Source organism: Lissotriton vulgaris, chromosome 1_1 (genome assembly GCF_964263255.1).
Source record: "Lissotriton vulgaris chromosome 1_1, aLisVul1.2, whole genome shotgun sequence".
In the NCBI taxonomy this organism is placed as follows: Eukaryota; Metazoa; Chordata; class Amphibia; order Caudata; family Salamandridae; genus Lissotriton; species Lissotriton vulgaris.
This window is the reverse complement of record NC_141685.1, coordinates 741,255,714-741,276,595: the sequence shown is the minus strand read 5'-3', so window position 1 is coordinate 741,276,595 and position 20,882 is coordinate 741,255,714.

Below are 20,882 nucleotides of genomic sequence, written 5' to 3'. Positions count from 1 at the left end.
TGAATCATGCTGACTCCTAATTAGTACTTGCATTGGAATGCATGAGCCACTATTTTACGTCTTAAAATTATTCTCAATCATCACACTGTTCGCCTTATGCAATTTCTTTATCTTCCATGAGAATTTGTATACAGAAAGCAATGCTTTTCCCCCAGCACTGGTAAAACCAAGAGGAGTGCCATAACTGTGTTAATCAGCTTTTGTGCATGCAATGAATGCAAATAGTATTTATGCAAGACTGTGTTTGCATGTCATTGCGTGATAACAAATTCTTCATTTGAGCGACATCTTGGGTTTATGCTTTTCACCCCAAAAAACAAGCCTCTCTCACGACTGGCAGTGAATGGTTGACTTGTTCATTTGACTTCCTTAGTGCCATCGCTGTTTACTGTGTTGTGGAGAGCTAGTTTTGCCTGTCTGCAAAGAAGTGGAGGAAATGATACAGTCAGAACACCATATTGTCATGCGCTTAGTTATTCTGAGTTCAACTGAGAGATGTTGAAGGGTAACCATGGACTGGTCATTCTTTTTATATTGGGGCAAGTAATATGTAATGTTTCTTTCTTGTCCTATTTGTCAGGAAAAATTTAAGGGAAAGTACTTTTGATGACACATTAACTCAAGATCAAGGCATAATAAATGGCCATAGTTGACCTAGTGGACTTTGCAAAAACAGTCAGGGATATTTCCCGGTTCTGTCTATGATGCTATGGCTTAATATCAAGATGTGATCAGTGAAGACCTAAGAAAGTAATGCAAACCGTGTTGGCATATAAGATGTAACAATGAAGAATGACTTTCCATAGAATCACTGAGAAATGATAAAAACATTATCTTCAAACCGGACGGAGTGGAAAACACTAATTTTATCTAGACAAGCATTATAAAACAAGCTATGAGACAATTCAATGACCAAGAATAATATGAGACGGGGGCGTGGCCGAACAGCCACGATGGCGGATGGTCTCTGCTAGAGCTCCGTGCCCGGTCGGGCTTGATCCGGAACACACAGACCAGGGGAGACCATCGGCCGGCTGAAAGACGCAGTCCCGAGGCAGAAACGCACCCGGAGCACGAGACACTGAGCAGCGGCGGGGTGAAACGCCGGGGAAAACCCTTCCTGGGGGACGCGCTACAGACTGCGACACAAGGCCTGAGAAGCCGGGAGGTGGAGTGACGCGGAGATCCGGCAATGGTCCTCCAGACCCTGGGACCAGCTGGAGGGTAGCGGCCCGGATCGGAGGGCGGAGCCGGCGCCCCGGTGGAGGTTGGTGATTGCTGCCTGCACCCCGCGGACGACATTGGTCAGCAGTGGAGCCGACAGAACACGGTGAGGAGGACGAGGGGAGACGGGCTGGGCCCTGGAGCCCAGTAGAGGCCCCGGGATAGGCGGAGCCGCCATTTTGGGAGTAGGCCTTGTGGTGACGGCCCAACCCTCATGGTGCACGGACCTTCGGGGACCTACCGTGGCCCTAATTCCACACATATTGAAACTTCCCCCTTCCCCCCTCCTCGGACCCCCTGCTGCCGAAAGACTGACCCAACTGGGGGACCGGGGTCCACGCCGAGGGACCGAGGCCGTGCTGCCGGATAACCGAGGGCTTGCACACGAGGGAGCCGGGACGGGGAGCTCCTCCTGTTTACGGCACTGAGCTTGGGCTGGCCGTTGGGTGGAAGAGGCCCTGCTGAGGTGCAACCTATTACCTGGTCTGATCCTGGGAGGCGGCAAACCCCCCCTTTGAGCTGGCCTGGTGGGGGCTGGACGGTGCTGCTGGTCGGTTTTCCCGCCCAGGGGCCCGGTGCGAGACCTTCGCAACAGGCATACAGTGAACCCGGACCCCTATAGACTGCGCTGCTGAGCCCGGGGAGACGGACCGGCTCCAGGACTGGCCAGGGGCAAGGGTCAACCGCAACATGGTCAGGAAGGAACAGAAGATCGTGGAGGGCCCGGGAGTGCCGGCGGGGTCTATCCCGCAGGCCGGAGCCGGAGCGGGAGGTGGCGGACCTGGCCTGATCGACCAGACAGGACCGAACACTCAACAGGCGGACAAACTGGACCTCATCCTCCAGGAGATCCGTGACGCATGCTACGGAAGATCTTCTGGTGGATCCCCACCGAGACCAGGAAGACCGTCACCCAGGCCCTCGTCACCAGCCGACTGGACTACGGCAACGCCCTCTACGCCGGTACCACCGCCAAGCTCCAGAAGAGACTCCAGCGGATCCAGAACGCCTCAGCCAGACTCATCCTCGACATCCCACGAACCAGCCACATCTCCGGACATCTGAGAGACCTTCACTGGCTCCCCGTCAACAAAAGAATCACCTTCCGCCTCCTCACCCACGCACACAAAGCCCTACACGACCAAGGCCCGAGCTACCTCAACAGCCGAGTCAACTTCTACGCTCCCAAACGCCACCTCCGATCAGCCAACCACGCCCTCGCCGCCGTCCCCCGCATCCGAAGAGCGACTACAGGAGGAAGGTCCTTCTCCTACCTGGCCGCCAAGACCTGGAACTCCCTCCCGACCGACCTGCGCCTGACCCAAGACCACCTCTCCTTCAGGAAGAAGCTGAAGACCTGGCTGTTCGAGCAGTAGCGGCACCCCTCCCCCCCCCCAGCGCCTTGAGACCCTACGGGTATGTAGCGCGCTTTATAAGTGTCACTGATTGATTGATTGATTGATTGACTCCCGCCAGGCGCTAGAGCACCAATTGGGGACCCTCACTAACAACTTCTCCCTCTTGAAGGCGGACCACGGCAAGCTGGCGGATAAGGTCAAGGACCAGGGGCTTGCACTAGCGGACCTTACACCCATTGTGGCTGATCATGGCAAATCTATCCAGGACCTCTGAGGTCAAGTGAATGCGCTGCTAGACCGGGTCGAGGACGCGGAAGGACGCAATCAGAGGAATAATATCAGGGTAATTGGCCTGCCGGAAAAATGTGAAGAACCGCGGGCGGAGGAGTTTATAGAACAATGGTTTAAAGAACATGTAGCGACGGACGGCCTATCCCCATATTTCTGTGTGGAACGAGCGCACAGGATCCCGACGGGACAGCCCCGGCCGGGGCGCCCTCCTCGCCCTCTCATTGTCCATATCCTTAACTATCGAGATAGGGATACCCTTCTGAGGAAAGCTCGTGAAAAATCCACCATCCACTTTGAAAACCAGAGGGTGTCACTCTATCCGGACTTCACGAATATGGTACAGAAGCAGAGAGCATCCTACATGGAAGTGAAGAAGAAACTACGGAGTGCGCAACTGTAATATGCTTTGCTCTTCCCCGCCCGCCTGAAGGTCATCCATGGGAGGAAATCACATTTCTTCGAAAGCCCTACGGATGCTGAAGAATGGCTGGAGGTGATGGGACTGGCCGGTAGTCGGGAGGCATCCCAAGAAGCCGAAGCAAGAACGATGGACAGGAACTCAGGAGGACGCTGCCGCTCCTCGTCTGGATCCGGAACGGGGAATGCTGAGCGTGGCCCATCGCGGAATCATCAGAGGGACGAAAGGCGGGAGGCCATCTCACTTGCCGGCACCTTCCGGGAGGACCCGGCGAAATTACTCACAGACTCTGAAGATACCACTGGACACTTGGACTCTGATAACAGTGTGCTGCTCTTTTCTACAATCACCCCTAGAGCCGCGGATGAACTCATGGACAATTGACATGTCGGGTGCCGTCCCAAGCTTACTCCTGTGCAGCAGTTAATGCAGAGTATCCTTTTCTGTTATGTTTAGGTCTCAGGAGATAGACCCCGACTGGAGGTGCGGGAGGGGGGTGAAAGGACTGAGGAGCGGATATTGACCCACCCCTGCATGCACGCCTCAACCTTCGGAATGGACACAGTACTGGGTGCCTCGGGATGAGGCTCGAAGCCGCCAGTCGCTAAATATACAAATTTTGTCTGTAATCACACTACATTTCCCCTATAGCATTAAGTGCCTGGCCGGGCCACTGTTGAGCCAGCAGAGACTGGGAATGGTTACAAAATGGACACATGTGTGCTGGGCCGACCCCCCCATGGCGTAGGCACGACTGTTTGGTTCTTTATGTTTTTAATGTTAAGGTTGGGCTCGGCTATGTATGTTGGCTGTGCCAAGTTTGGTTTTGAAATGTTACTACTCTTTATGGGTGCTCTCTCCTGGGTTCAGCTCCCCGGGGTCCTAGACACACGACCACCTCTGAAACTAGTTTTACCGCCCACTGACCATGGCTGAACAGGCTGGAGTGTATAGAGTCACCACCTGGAATGTACGAGGGCTGGGGGCGGTGCAGAAAAGACACAGGGTCCACTCTTATCTCCTTAGACAGCAGACACACATCGCCTTTTTACAAGAGACACACCTCACGAACTCCGAAGTTCAAATGTTAAGGAAGAAATGGAGGGGGACTGTATATACTACGTCCTATTCGGCATTCTCTAGGGGGGCCACTATATGGGTGCGTCATGGGACACCATTTACTGCGATAGAGGAGAAAGTGGACGACCAGGGCAGATATATCCTGGTTAAAGGGAACCTGGATGGCCAATTGATTGTCCTGGGTTGTATCTACGCCCGAACTACGAACAGGAACTGTTCTTACAGAGGGTCGGGAGGGCACTCTCCCCGTGGGCAGGTATCCCCTGGGTGCTCGGAGGGGATTGGAACGCTGTGCTAGATCTGGCCCTCGACAGATCACACCCACCCCTACAGGCTGCCAGTGCCACCAAGCTTACTGACATTTTCAGGTCCTGGGTAGAGGGCTGGAGGCTCAGTGATGTATGGCGGAAAATGCACCCCACACACAGAGAATATTCATTCTACTCCCCTGTACACGACATGCACACACGGATTGACCGAATCCTATGCTCCCGCACAATAGTCCCACTGATGAGCTCCCCGGAATATTTAGCAAAGACCTTCTCGGACCACAGGCCCCTCAAATGTACTATCTCCTGGAGCAGGGTCCCGACTCCAGTCCCTTCATGGAGACTCGACCCCCAACACCTGGAGGACGGTCCGTTCAAAGCAGCTCTTTCAGAGGCCCTAACACAGTACTGGGAAGACAATTGGGATACTGCCTGTTCCAATTTGGTGGTCTGGGACGCAATGAAAGTGGTTGTGCGGTGGTAGCGATTGGGAAATTGGTGGGCACTAGCCATGAGACCCACCAGAAATTGTGTGAGGTTGAGGACAGGCTGGCGGAGCTTGAACGGGAGGTGGGGGAGGACCCGGGTAAAAAACAGACCCTGCAGGAACAAAATATTATACACGCTGAGACACTAGAAACACTGCGCATCATTGATCACAAGGCCTATTTACACCGGCAACACACGGAAGCGGACCGATCTGGGGCGCTGCTGGCCCGCTTGATCCGCGACAAACCGGACATCCCAGTTATTACCAAAATCTGTACCCGGGGGGAGAATTGATGGACACGCAATCTGACATTAACAGGGCATTCCACGACCACTTACAGGCGCTGTACGCCCGAACTGAGACAGACGATCCTACACACATAACCGATTTCATGCGAGACCTCCCCTTTCCCCAACTGTCAGAGGAGGTGCAAAAAATGATAGAGGGCCCCATCACCTCACACGAAATATGCGCTGCAAACACTTGAACAGAAACAAGACTCCCGGGCATGGACGGACTCCCCGTTGAGTTCTATTCCACTTATGCCGACATATTAGAACCGGTTCTGGAACGAATTTATAAGGAGGCCTTCGAGAAAGGTCACCTGCCGCACTCAACCGTGCAAGCCAAAGTGATATCTATTCCAAAGTTGGATAGAGACGCTCTGGAATTGACAAATTATAGGCCTTTATCTATGCTGGTCACAGAATATAAAATTCTGAGTAAAGCTATAGCCCTACGTATCCAGCCTCATCTGACCACACTGATACACTGTGACCAGTGTGGATTCCTCCCGGGGCGCAGTACTTCCCTCAACACGAGACACCTCCACGCAATCATGACTGCGTCACCGCCTGAGCTGCACCGGGCGGGATGCATCGCGTTAGACCTCAAACAGGCGTTTGATTCGCTCTCTTGGCCCTTTATGTTGGAGGCCTTGGGCCGCTTTGGGTTTCCGGTCTCGCTGATGCGGTGGATCAGGTTGCTGTATACCGATCCCACGGCCAGGGCCAGAACAGGACGCCATGTGTCAGATGCATACGCAGTCCATCAGAGCACCAGGCAGGGCTGCCCCCTGTCCCCTTTGCTGTTCGTGTTGGCACTGGAACCCTTAGCCATCGCCCTTCGACAACAGGCAGAGACGATTGGAATACCAGTGGCGGGGACGTCACATCTTTTATCCGTATACGCGGATGACTTGCTACTGTACCTCCGAGACCTGACAGCTGACCACACGTTATTATATGACACCTTCCGCCGATTTGAAGCGATATCGGGTCTGGCTATCAATCCGGACAAATCAGTGGGTTTCTATTTCCGTGAGGAGCCTGGCCCGCCCTCCCTGCTGTTCGGCACCTACGAGATCCCGGTAGCCCAATCCAGCTTTAAATATCTGGGAATTCGCATGTACAGGAAACCGGAAGACCAACTGGATGGTAATATTACTAGGGCCATAGCTGGTCTCCGGCGTAGTATCGGCTTTTGGACCTCACTCCCCTTATCGGTTATGGGCCGCATAGCGATAGCATAGATGGTCATGTTGCCACGCCTGCTTTACTATTTCGTGAACCTGCCCCTGTGTATCCCGTGCCGCACTTTCGAGTCCCTTAAATCCTTACTGATTACCCTGATATGGGGATCGGGAAGACGGCGGATTAGCCTGCGGAAATTACAACTCAGCACCTCTCAAGGGGGTCTGGGTGCCCCTGACTTCCAAGGTTATTTTTACGCAAGTCTACTCCAGTGGTTGTCTTACTGGCTGGCCGGGAGGAATCTCCACGAAATAGGTTGGACAGGGGGTCGGCTTGACCGGGGTGACTTAAACGCCTTACTGCTACCCAGGAGTAGGATTCCGCGTGGGTGCTACCCACTGCTCCGCACTGCACTTTTATGTTGGAAGAAGGCGCTAGCTTACACGTCCTCGGCGCTGCCTTACGCAGATAATATCCCATTGCTGGGTGTCCCGACGCCGCAGGGCCGTCTTACCAAATACGCTCTTAGAGATTGGACGGCAAATGGAATTGAGGGAGTGGGCAGTTTCTTCGGAGATGACCAATTGTTGGACCACCGCACCTTCGTGCAGGTGACTGGGACCTCAGACAGACATTACTTACTACACGCCTGTGTCTCCCATTACATCAGGACGACATGGGCTCCATAACGCACTCACCCACAGCAACACGAACTGGTGCATCTGGTGCACTACATGGGGGCTGGCGGCCACTTAGTACGATGGCTGTACAACGGGATTAGGACTCATGCTGCACTCTCTCTTGACACCCTGCGGGAGGCCTGGTCATGGGATACAGGGGAGGAATTGACAGACACGACCTGGCGAATGGCCCTAGAACACCCAAGGAGAGTCTCCAGAAATGTGAACTTTAAATATATTCAAGGCATGATCCTCGACAGGGCGTATCTCACCCCGGTGCGGATCCACAAGATGTTCCCCAACGCCTCCCACCAGTGCCCGCAATGTAGGGCGGACGAGGCGGACTTCCTCCATATGCTCTGGTCGTGCACACGGCTGAGAGGGTACTGGAGCGTGGTGTGCCAAACGCTACGAGAGATATCCCAGATACAAGTGAAGGAGAGTGCACTGTACTGCCTGGCGGGAGCCCGGCCTCGGCCCAAACTACTAAAACCCAAATTAAGATTCCTAGACTTAGCCCTTCTGTTAGCGATCAGGAACATCACGATGCGGTGGAAGTCCCCGAGAGGGCCTAGGGTGGAGACATGGCGAACTGGCGTGGCAAAATGGGGTAGAATAGAATGTGTTGCCCTTAGGAAAGAGGAAGAAGGCGGGAGGCGGAAAATCCAGATGGCGCTACAATGGGAGGTCATGCTGTTAGAGCTGGAGGGCATAGACCGGCCCCTGTCCCAGGACACATGAACGCACTGAGGTCCCAAAGGGACACTGGAGATTGTATAGGGCTCTGAAGAGGGACGGAGGGGGTCGAAAGAACTTCTACAGAATCCGGATAGAGAACGGGTGGCGCTGGGGAGCGGAGAACGATTAAACAGGAGAGAGTGAGCACCAGGGTTAGTAGGGTGGGGGAGGGATAGTTGGGGAGTGAGTGGGAGGGGCTACAAATGTGTCCTGTTAAAACAGAGACATTTCCTACTGTATGCAAATCTAGGGGAAGAGGCTCCGCCCCCTAGCTGTAGAATGGGGGAAAATTGAAAAGCGTGATGTATTGCATACCTGATGTGAATTCTGTACCCAAATGTGACGAATAAACATTCACGAATAAAGTTTTTCCCAAAAAAAAAAAAGAATAATATGAGACGGTGGATTAGTAAGCATACACATTGATGAATGGATGAATGGTTTGGAAAAGGTTAATTCAACAAGAAAATCTGCAATTGCTGAAACAACTACATCTCAAGATACTTTCAATAAAATACTTAAACATCCTACAAACCCTCCAGGAAGACTTATTGTGTTCTCAAAAGAAAGTCTCCTTGAAGCCATCTCCATGTAAATATATCATTTTGTGCCCCATGTGTATGCCGCCTACCTTCACGTGTACCCTATAAGTCTGATTAAAAAGATCAAGACATTCCATTCCATATATATATATATTTATATATATATAAGTAAACAAATTGTCCTGTCGCAGCGGGAGCACAGTCCAGTGGGTGCCAGCGTTGAGACCAGGACAGTGTCTCAATAATAATTCAATACAAAGGAACGAAGTCGCTGCACACCTTAATTGCTGAATGACATGGAGTCCAAAGTTACATACCATGATCAATGATCAGGTACACTGATTCATGATCAATCTCGCTTGTGAGTGTCACGATTGCGAAAAGAAAGCGGCAGTGTCCTATAACTTAAGGAACGCTTTCAGAGTGGTAACAAAACCAACACCCCGCTGACATGCACGGCCCCCAGCGCGTAGTTCAATTTGAGCTATAAAACTTGCGATAACTACAAGTTCCCGCATGCCCCAGATAGTAAAAGGGGTATGCACCAGTATAAATATAGAAATCGAAATGGGACTATTCACAATTACTACCGTGAACAGGAACTACGGTGCGAAACGCGTAGGACTGTTGTAGCACGTTTGAATAAAACAACTGCGTTAACATCGAAGAAGTGTGCAGCGACTTCATTCCTTTGTATTGAAATATATATATATATATATATATATATATACACACACACACAAAACAAATTGGGTTTATAGTTACCTGTGACATTTTTACCATGCATATGCTTTTACTACAAAAATGTAAGTATTTTACAGGTAAGTATACACCCTTTATATATACAAAGGGTGTACACTTACCTGTAAAATACTTACATTTTCGTGGTAAAGGCATGCATTTTACAGGTTAAGTATAAACCTTTTATATGTATATATAAAGAGTTTATGCTTTACCTGTAAAAATACTTGAATTTTCATGGTAAAGACATGCGTGGTAAAGGCATATGCTTGGTAAAAACGTTCATGGTAAAGGCAAGCGCGTTAAAGACGCATGCGTTGTAAAGGCATGCGTGGTAATGGCGTACCTGGTTCCATCATACATCTGTACTGTCTTGGTAGGGTCAGAGCCCCAGTACTTATACCCAATTGTGCTTTTGAAATGGAGGTGCTTCAAAGCAGGCCTTTAAAGTGCAAAGGGCCCCTTTCATCCAGTCCCGTCTGCCAGGGGGTAACCAGCCCTTTGTGTGGGGCACAGGACACTGTCTATTTAGTTGTAAGTGTGAGTTTTCCCTCCCTCTTACTGGCTAGGAAGAACTATAAGAATGTAGATGAATTCAGATGAATTAGCTGTCACACCCACCCTTCCTGTTTTTGTAACTGTCAATACAGGGAATGCATATAGTGTTGCTGTCATTCACCCGACGTGTATTGTAAGTCACACAAAGCAGTAAATGCAGAGTAATGACCACTTTCGAAAAGCTGTGACTGCCCCTCTAGTTCAACACTGGATTGATGAAGCTCATGGGGATTTGGATTTCAGATGGACAATAATTTCAAAAGTTGAAGCTGACCTGAGAGGCGGAGACCTAGAGGCCAAACTAAGACAGCGGAAAGCAATGCTCCTTTTGAAATTTAATACTACTACCCGAGGTTTAAACGAGATGTCTGAATTATACAACCTGTGATAACATACCATGAGAGAGGGTCCGAGACATCTAACAAGCCTGACTCGAATGGTTCACCTTGAGAGAACACATACAATTATTAAAATTCAAATCAGAACTCCGGTCTTAATATGCAAGGACATCCATTGTTCTGAAACAACCAGCGACTGTGTTGGTATTCAGTATTTTGATCCATCCAGAACACGGGCTGTTCAAAATTCATAGCTCCCATTAAAAGACCACCTCCACTCTGCTATTTAACCATGAGTGAGTTAAGGATTTCAATTAAAAAGCCACCGTGTTAAAATATTTTATGACATTTGGACCAAGAACAAACTTTAACTCAATTCCGAAATATCACATTTCACAGAAATTAACGTCCTACTACAAATCCCAGCATGCCGTGGACCCAGAATGAATCCCTATGTCAACTAGCTGAACCGGAACTAGGACACGGCGTTCCCATCAAGGAAAGCGACGCCCATGGAGGACTCTCGGTTTCGATCCGAAGGTAAGACCTTATAACCAATTCATGGTTTGTCCAAACATCGATACGTGCACTAAAGTTAAATGTTGCAACCTATGCCACACTCTAAAGTGCAAGTCAGCCGCGACCCTCGTTTGTTACAATAACAAACACAATGTAGTTTAACAGCCTGTTTTTCAAAAATCATGTTACACCCCGGTTCTGGGCTCCATCTAATGTTTTGAAAAAGAAAGCTTTATGAGGTACAACCCAAAAAAAAACTCCTCGTTATCTCACCAACAACGTGTAAAAGGCGAGTGTTCACCGAACGCTTGCAACTAGTTTAAACGCTCATGCTGAGTTGAACGTTGAATATCCTATATAAATGTGTCACAACTTCCTTTAAAGAAACGGATATCCAGCATAAAAGACTCCGGCACCCATCAAAATGAGTTAAATATAAAAACGATATCCTGAGCGGCTGAAGTACAAATATCCATTTACTCAACTGAGCACTGAACATTTCCACCTATATTGGTTTTTTTCAGAAAATACTGATAGCGCACAAATTGCATTCCCCTCTAAAAACGACACAAAAGTCTGAGGACTAGAAAGACCGGAAGAGATAAATTTTTGAAAACAACTAAGTGAGTACTTCAATTTTTCTCTCTATATGTTTTTTCGTTCATCATGGAACACTCCATTAGATCGTGAAAAATTCATGAACCCTTTCTCTCAACTCTCATATTCTAGTACAACAACTCCCACTCCCGCCCTTCAGGGACAAACGAATATTAAAAGAAGCACAGGTATGAGCTGAGTGTATGCCAGACTGAATGTTAAGTTGAGAGTTGCTCAGTTGTGTGACTGACAGGATGTTTTCATTTATTTTTTCCAGATTATGTCCACATGGTCCTGATGAGAATCCCACCACTCTAAGGGATTCGAAATGTGTCGACCTCCCTCACCTACAAATTTAGACCAATCTTGAGTCATTACAGTTTAAATGTTAAATTGTTGATGGTCTATTTTCTTGATTGAAGCAAACTTTGTTTTTTTCTGTTCCATTTAGTGGAGTTGGTAGCACCTGCTTCCACAAATAGGACTAGCGCATGGCCACCACATACTCTTTTCACGTCCCCCTCCCCCCTTGCACCATTCCTTTGCTTGTTTGGTCTCGTTCTAATGTGTGTCAATTTAGTGTACTGTCTTTAGTCTATTTCATGTACTGTGTTCCTCCAAAACAATCCTCCTCCCACAACTTTCCTTCCAACACGACCCCTATCACTAAAAACCTGGTTTCACTGCATATAAGTTGAGAATCATACTAGACTTAGTAGGAGCTATTTAAATATTATTTTGTTTCCTACCGAAAAAAACCTTAAAAAATTTTACACAGAAAAATCGAAATAAATTGAATACATTTTTGATAAATATCTGGACTGAAAGAGTGGTCTTTGTAATTGAGTAACTCCAAATCAATTACCTCAAGCATTGATCAAATGTGCAGTACTGGCATTTTCTTTGTTTAATACACTTTCTAAAAGTGGCATTTCGAAAATAGTAATGTTAAATCCAGCTTTACATGTAAAGAAGATTTATCAATACCATTCCAAAGATATAAAACGTGATGTAGCCACCCCTTTCTGATCAGGAATTAGAACTTAAAACTGTTTTAAGGAATTCCCAATGTTAGCCTATGAAAGGCGTAGGCCTCACAGTAGTAAAAAATTAATGTATCTGTTTGTCACTACCAGGGCATGTAAAACTTAAAATTACATGGTCTACATTTTAACATATACAGCACCCTGCACTTAGGGCTTCTTAGGGCCTACCTTACAGGTGACTTATGTGAAATAAAAGGGGGGTTTAAGGCTTGGCAAGTGGTTTTAAATGCCAAGTCAAAGTAGCAGTAAACTGCACTAACAGGCCTTGAAATGGCAGGCCGGAGACAAGTTTGAAAGGCTACTTGTGTGGGTGGCACAACCATTGCCCCCACAGTGCTGCAGGCCCACTAGGAGCAATTAGCTTACAGGTCCTGGGTATACCACTTTACAAGGGACTTATAAGTAAATCAAATATGGAAATCAGGTATACAACAGTGTCACAATGTTTAGGAGAGAAGCACATGCACTTTAGCACTCGTTAGCAGTGGTAAAGTGCTCACATCCCTAAGGCCAACAAAAAGATACAGCAAAAGGTGGAGGCAAGCAGATGAAACGTTTGGGGGAACACCACCTTCAGGATGACAGGTCTAACACCAGCGTAGTGAACTGTGACCACAACAAGTACCATAAAAGGACCAGCAGAGATAATCAAAGCTGTTGGCTTACGGAAAACCAAGAACAGCACACTCACCTGACACACTTCTTCAATCATCGGACTGCTAAGCTCTGATTCTCATAACATGATAACTGCGCCGCTGTAGCCATCATGAGCATCATGCAACACTTTTTCACATAGGTTCAAAACAAAGACAAAACATTTCCAACCGCACACCCCACTGTGCAGCATGTTACCTATGTAGGCAAGCACTTCACTGCCCCTCATGAGTCAGTACCTGCTAGTTAAATATAACAATAATGGAATACATGTGTTAGCACATTAAACCCAGACCTATTGGCTTTGTCATTGCTTGTTTTATACTTAGAGACAAGTTGAGCCAGGCCCCACAAAAAGTTCTGAAAGGTCTACTAATGTATTTCTAAAGGCCAAAGTAAAAACGGGCACTCTATCATTTGATTTTTGCTTGGGACGCATCATCCTGACACCCTCACCTGATGATCTCAGAGTAACACCCCTTAATTGCAGATCTCATCTGATCCAGTTGCTCTACTACTAACATACATATTGCATTCTACTATGATATGGGTTAATAGCCGGTGCAGGAATGACAGGCAGACATTAAATCACTTGACAAGCTTTATTTCAAGGAATCATGTTACAGATATACATCACCCGGGACCAGTGGGTATCTTGCTCAAACATCCACACACAAAACCACACACCTTTCTCCTTTCACAACATATACACACAAAGCTCAGCCAAAGAAGAATACAATCAGCTCACACGAAAAAATGGCTTGACTCCTAAGATAAGCCCCACCACATACACATTCTACCACCAGCTCAATTTCCACAACACAAGCAACTTCAGGAGAAAATTTCCACTAAAGAACTCCACCCATAGGGGGCACAATACATCCCTCAGAAGAAAACTACCAAAACAAAGCACAGGCATAGAAAGAGAGTCCCACAACACATAATTTCTCAGTGTTCCTAGCATCCAATATACATCACCCGGGACCAGTGGGTATCTTGCTCAAACATCCACACACAAAACCACACATCTTTCTCCTTTCACAACATACACACACAAAGCTCAGCCAAAAAAGAATACAATCAGCTCACACGAAAAGACGCCTTGGCACATAAGATAAGCCCCACCACATACACATTCTACCACCAGCTCAATTTCCACAACACATGCAACTTCAGGAGAAAATTTCCACTAAAGAACTCCACCCATAGGGGGCACAATACATCCCTCAGACGAAAACTACCAAAACAAAGCACAGCAATAGAAAGAGAGTCCCACAACACATAATTTCTCAGTGTTCCTAACATCCAATATGGCCACTGTGACACACCAAATACTTTCACCACAAAAAGACCTATAGAAAACTTCATCTCATATGATCCAAATGACCATAAATAGCTCTCACTATCCCCTCAGGGAGGAGTTAATAACGTTTGCAGAACAAAAAGCTCTTTAATAAGCCAACAAGCTGTGATTCCTAACAATTCATGCTTTTTCTTGTAAAACTGGGCTGCGGCAACACCACTTTTCGACCTTCGTTTCTCCACTGGACTGAGCAACAACTCTGGAAATCCTTTATTGCTGCACTGGGCTAATCCAAAATTGCCCTATTCCTTTATTGCCCCAATGGGATTCTACATCACAACAGAGGCTGCAGATTATGCATTCTCCATCTTGCTTTAATTAAACAACAGCCATTTATGAAGGTAAACCTAGAAACTCAAAGAACTACAAAAACCATTGCTCTTAGCAGAAAACTACAACTCTCAACATATGAGGTCAGCCACCAATCACAGACCTCCAGCACATATATACTGTCCTGGTAGACAAAGTCCTTCTTTCTTGCTGCTTGAGGCAGCCATGATAAGTAATATTTCCTTTTATCATATAATGTTAATTGATCTTGTATAGTTAAATATTGCTCATTAAACTCTGGGATAGGGCATTGCTCAAATATAAGTTTGCAACGCTGCCCCATTTGTCCAGTTGTCTGTGGGCTGGATGGAGAGCAGTGATCTCTATCTTGATTCTCTTCCCTCTCCCTTTCTTAACAATCACATCAGAGCGCATCTGCCTTTTTTTGGACTTTCTCGCTTTCAGGTAGAAAAAGCAGCTTCCCTCATGTCCGCTCGTCACCCACCACTTTGTTCTTCAGATCAGCTGAGGTGTGGGACTTCCACTTCTTCTGTAAGTCAAACTTCTTCTAAGCTCCTTCCTTGAGCTATGGCCGCAGCTCGAGTAAATCACTTTGGCCAACGATAATCCCAGCCTCACAGCTCTGGAGAGCTTTTACAACTCTTCACTTATACCTTTAGGCCAGCCAAGAGGGAGAGAAATAGTTTGCAATCCTTCAAATCACAACATTTAACCATATGGGCACCTATTGACACCCTGGTTTGTTACGAACATAGGGGTCCAAGAATAATTGTAGGGTTCTTAGAAACTAGGGGAATCAATAATCCTTAACAACATATTCTCACTGTCCGAACCTGTGTCACACTTGCTGATGGTCTCTCTACTCTCATATCACTCCTTTAAGGTAGGCAGTAGTGACCACCCAATATATATCTCACGATTTGCTTGTGACTGGACTTCAATTGAGATTGCCAGAGGTTTCCTAAACCAGAAGTTCCTTTACCAAAATGCATTAGGCTGCAGGAGGATGCTGGAGCGGGTCCTTCTAATCCACTTCCTCAAACTTCTGATTTTTATCTCAATACTTTTGACCCTGAAGATATCATCAAACGTGTTCCTCAGACTGGCTTTAATTAGCCAAAACAGTGGCCATTGTACAGTCTAGGCTCCGGAAACCATTTCCAAAGGAAATAAGAAACTACTTCAAAGTGGAATGCACCCACTCATGGCGACCTCTGACCCTGCTCGCCAACAGGTCGCTCCCCACGCTGCTGCACAGCTCTTCCTGCATTGTTTTTGCCTAATCTTGTATTTTTCCCCTGTGCCTAACTTCTTTTCTTGCCCAGACTTGTTTTTATTCCCCTGTGCCTGTACTTGCTTTCTTGCCCAGACTTGTTTTTATTCCCCTGTGCCTGTACTTGCTTTCTTGCCCAGACTTTTTCTTATTCCCCTGTGCCTGTGCTTGTTTTCTTGCCTAAACTTGTTTTTCCTTCCTGTGGCCAGTTCTCCTGCGGCCCCCGGCTGTTCATATGGAGGCTGCGCAGCGGCCATGCAGCTGGCGTGCCGAAGGCGCGCCTAAGGCATGCCCGTCTGTGCCCGTCCGCGCCTGGACAGCGCCCAGCGCCAGGACCCCTGGACCCGCAGGGACTGCACCAATGGAGCAGTAGGAGGAATCGCCATCATCCACAGGAACACTCTCAGAGTCTCGACCAACACCAACGACACCCTCAGCAACGCTGAACACCTTCCCTTCCAGATCCACACCGACCCCAACACCACTATCAGAGGAACCCTCATCTACAGACCCCCCCGGACCCTGACCACAGTTCAGCGACTCTATCGCCGACTTCGTCAGCACACACGCCCTCGCCTCCACGGACTACATCCTCCGCGGGGACCTGAACTTCCACCTCGAGAACTACAACGACACCAACTCCACCACCCTGATTGACAACCTAGCCAACCTCTGACTCAGACTACTCGTCACAACACCCACCCACTCTGCTGGTCAAACGCTTGACCCCATCTTCTCCGCAAACCCCCACGTCTCCTTCAACCGCACCACCAAACTGCACTAGACTGGCCATTGCTGCATCCACTTCACCTTCTAGAAACCCACCACGCACCACCGCACCCAACAGATGCCTCACACCTGCTGGAGCAAAGTCACCGAAGATCAGCTATCCACCACCCTCGCCCAGAGCCCACCTGCCGACCCCACCGACCCCAACACCGCCGCCCACAACCTCAGACAGTTGATCAACGACTGCTCCAACACCCTCGCCCCAATCAAGAAACCCTCCAACAGTCACACCAACAAGAAAGCCAGCTGGTTCACTGAAGACCTCCGGGCCTCCAAGCACACCTGTCGAAAGCTCTGGCTCCGTGACGCACACCGGACAGCCACGCAGCCCACAAGAACGCCACCCTCAGACACCATCACCTCATCAGATCCGCCAAAAGGGCCTCCTTCAAAAACCGCCTAGACAGCAATGCGCACAACAGCAAAGAGCTCTTCAACATCGTGAAGGAACTCTGAAACCCCAGCTCCAACACCAACGACGTCCCACCCTCGCAAGACCTGTGCGACTCGCTGGCCTCCTTCTTCCACCGCAATATCGCAGACATCCACGACAGCTTCAACGCCACGACCGCCTGACAACCACTGAGACCTCCGCCCCCACAACCATCATCCGCACCAACTGCCTGCTCTCCTGGACCAACATCAATGACGATGACACCATCAAGATCATGAACACAATCCACTCTGGATCTCCGTCAGACCCATGCCCACACCACATCTTCAACAAAGCCAGCACATCCATCGCACCCCATCTCCGGAAAGTCATCAACACCTCCTTCGAGACAGCAACCTTCCCGGAGAGCTGGAAGCATGCCGAGATCAACGCCTTACTCAAGAATCCCAAGGCGGACCCCAAGGACCTCAAGAACTTCGGGCCCATCTCCCTGCTCCCGTTCCCGGCAAGGGTCATCGAGAAGACAGTCAACAAACAGCAGACCCGCTACCTTGAGGAGAACAACATCCTGGACCCTTCCTAGTCCAGGTTCTGCAGCAACCACAGCACAGAGACTGGTTCTCATGTAAAGTTATATATGTAAACAAGTACTTTCTCCAATGTGATTAAATAACATTGGTTGCAATTCATTTTCTTTTTCGTCTCTTTGAAGTTTTGCTAAAATATTAGGATTCTAGTTTTCTCCCCTATGTTAACTCATATCTCTAGTACGCTGGGATCCTCCTTTTGCATACTTTCTCCAGACAGGGTCAGGACGCAACCGTGCTTTTCCACCTTTCATAATGATGCCCAGAGTGGCCTGTCAGATCACGGGACAATCAACAAAAGTCCTCCTTATAACTCCTTAGTGAAAGATTCTGGCCTGGTTCCACTAGAATTATCATGCGTACCTCCTCTTCGTCTTCACCTTCTCCTGAAATTGCTGCTGAACACTCGACAGCTACATCCAATGGTCTTATTGAATCAACTCCATCTGGTCACTTGGAATCTTTCAGGTCTCACTGGCAAGTGCCAGGACCTTTGTACCAGGCTCTCTTCTTCATGCATGAACCCTGGTCAGACTTTACACACAAGCCTTACCAATCAGCGTGGGCTAGCTGGACATGCTGGTGTTCTGAACTGCATCTTGATCCCGTGGCGGCAGATGTGGCCTTCGTAGTCAAGTCTTAGCAATTTTTGGAGCATACGGTCTATCTTACAGGATGGTTAATTCCTACAGGTCAGACATTTCAGTAGCACACACTCCAGTAGCAAATCATCTAATTTGGGAACATCGCCTAGTTTCCAAACTTCATAGTGGAGTTAAATTTGCTTCTCCGCCCAAACCCAAATACTCAGCCCTTTGTTTTTTTTTATTGTCCTTTGTTCTCTTCAAACACCTATCCTGGAATCAGTTATCAAGAAAACTTACAGTGTTGTTGCGCCTAGCTTCTTATTGGGGAGTCTCGGATGTCCTGGTATTGGACCTAGCAGTTAGGTACTTCACTCTAGAAGGAGTCACCTTCATCATCACCAGATGAACTAAAGCTGATTCAAAATAGATTTCTTACCCCCATCTTTCTTACAGCTCCTAATAGCTGTTTTGTCAATTGCCTATGCTTGTATGAAAGTGCCACTCAAGATCTCAGATTTTCACCTTTTGGTCAACTTTTTATTTCGATTCTTAGGCCTTACAATCCAGTTTTGATTCCCACATTTGCAAGTTGTGTTCGTTGGATTTTGCCACAGATCGGCATTGATGTCTCTATTTTCAAAGATTATTCAGTTAGAGGTGCTAAGGCTTCCAAATTAAGGTCTCGCACCTGGCGAAGCAGCGCGAAGCGCTGTCGCCACCGAGACTTATTGTCAGCGACATGCCTCTCAAGTGGTACAGACCGGGGCACGCGCAGGCGATTGGGGTCTGTGGACGCGCACGTACAGGCACGCGCACATCTCCTGTCCCGCTTCTCAGGCAAACCAGCATGTACTTTCACTTTCGCCCCTCACTTTCGACCTACCGTTGGAGCGGCCCACAATGGCGGGTCTGCTCCGGAAATAAACATTGATACTGTGCCTTCATCGGCACAAATTGAGAATCCCCCACTCACCCGGTCTGCGGGGGCTGGCTGCGGCTGGAGCACTCCAGCTCCTCTACACTTCTGGCTGCACGACGCGGGGCTCTCTCCTTAGGCATGGGAGCCCCGCACTGCTATGTGCCGCTCTTCCTCTCTGGCGCCGGGGCTCTCTCTTCACCACGGGAACCCCGGAAGGGGACAGGCGCTGCCTGCACCGGCTGCATACGCCGCCACTGGGCACGAGCCACAGGGCACGCGAAAGTTGTAGATACCGCACATGCGCGTGCAGCCCTCGCCCTCCCAGGTCTCCTCCCCGGGCCGGATGCCAAGTTGCTTTCTGTTTAGCTTTTTTTTGTTGCATGGCGACAGCTTGTTCTGATTAGGCAACTTCGTGAGGCTTCATCTGTAGGTATTTATGTGTCTCTGTGTCGTTGCGCTACACTGGAGGATGTATGACATTACAATGCATGCTTTTACCACGCATGCCTTTACATCTCAGTTTTTACAACGCATGCTGTTACAACGCATAGCGTTAAGGGGTGCTGGATAGGGAATAGTTTAATTTACTATTCCAACTCCAGTCCCCGTGGATAGTAGGGAAGGTGTTGGATAGTAAATTAAATCTATTCCCTATCCTAGAGCGCCCCCCAGTGCTATGCGTTGTAATGACATGCGTTGTAATAGTTGCGTCGTAAAGGCACTGCGTGGTAAAAGTTGCGTTGAAAAGGATGTTCCCCACACTGGACTGCTACTAACTCTCATTGTGTGATTATTTACCAATGTACGCCGCAGCATAAGACGCACTACACTTTTATGCCATTAGTAAACGTTACTGCTCTGCTATATTTCAACTTTTGATGATTTCACAGTTGTAGTGCTACACTGCACTGTAGCGCATTAGTGATTAACCGTGTGCTACCAGTCGTACCTCTCTGCGCTACACAGCTGATATTTAACTCTTTCAGGAGGACACTACTGCTGCACTGCACTGCAGCAGTTAACCGTGCGCTACTAGTCGTGCTTCTCGGCGCTGAACTGATGATATTTAACCCTTTGGTTACACAGTTATACTGCTGCACTGCAGAGCTGCAGTGGTTAACCTTGTGTTGCCAGTCGCGCTTCTCTGCGCTGCACTGCTGTGTTGTTTACCCTTTGATGGTTACACAGTTATACTTCTGCACGGCAGCGCTGCTAACCGTATCCTACCAGTCGTGCTTCTCTGTGCTGCACAACTGCTATTTAAGTTTCAGGAACAGTTCTGCTACTGCACTGCAGAGGTTAACCTTATGCTATTAGTTGTGTTTCTCGGTGCTGCACTGCTGATATTTGACCCTTTGATGGTTACGCACCGCAGCACTGTAACAGTTAACCTTGCGCTACCAGTCGTGTTTATCGGCGCTGCACTGATGATATTTAAAATTAACCCTTTCATTGTTACACAGTTATACTGCTGCAGTGCAGAACTGCAGTAACTACCCTTGTGCTATGAGTCGGGCATCTCATGCGCTGCTGTGATGTGATGTTTACTGTTTAATGGTTACATAGTTATACTACAGCACTACCTTGCAGCAGTGCACTGATTAAACTTGCGCCACCAGTCGTGCTTCTCAGCGCTGCACTGCTGTGTTATTTCCCCTTTGATG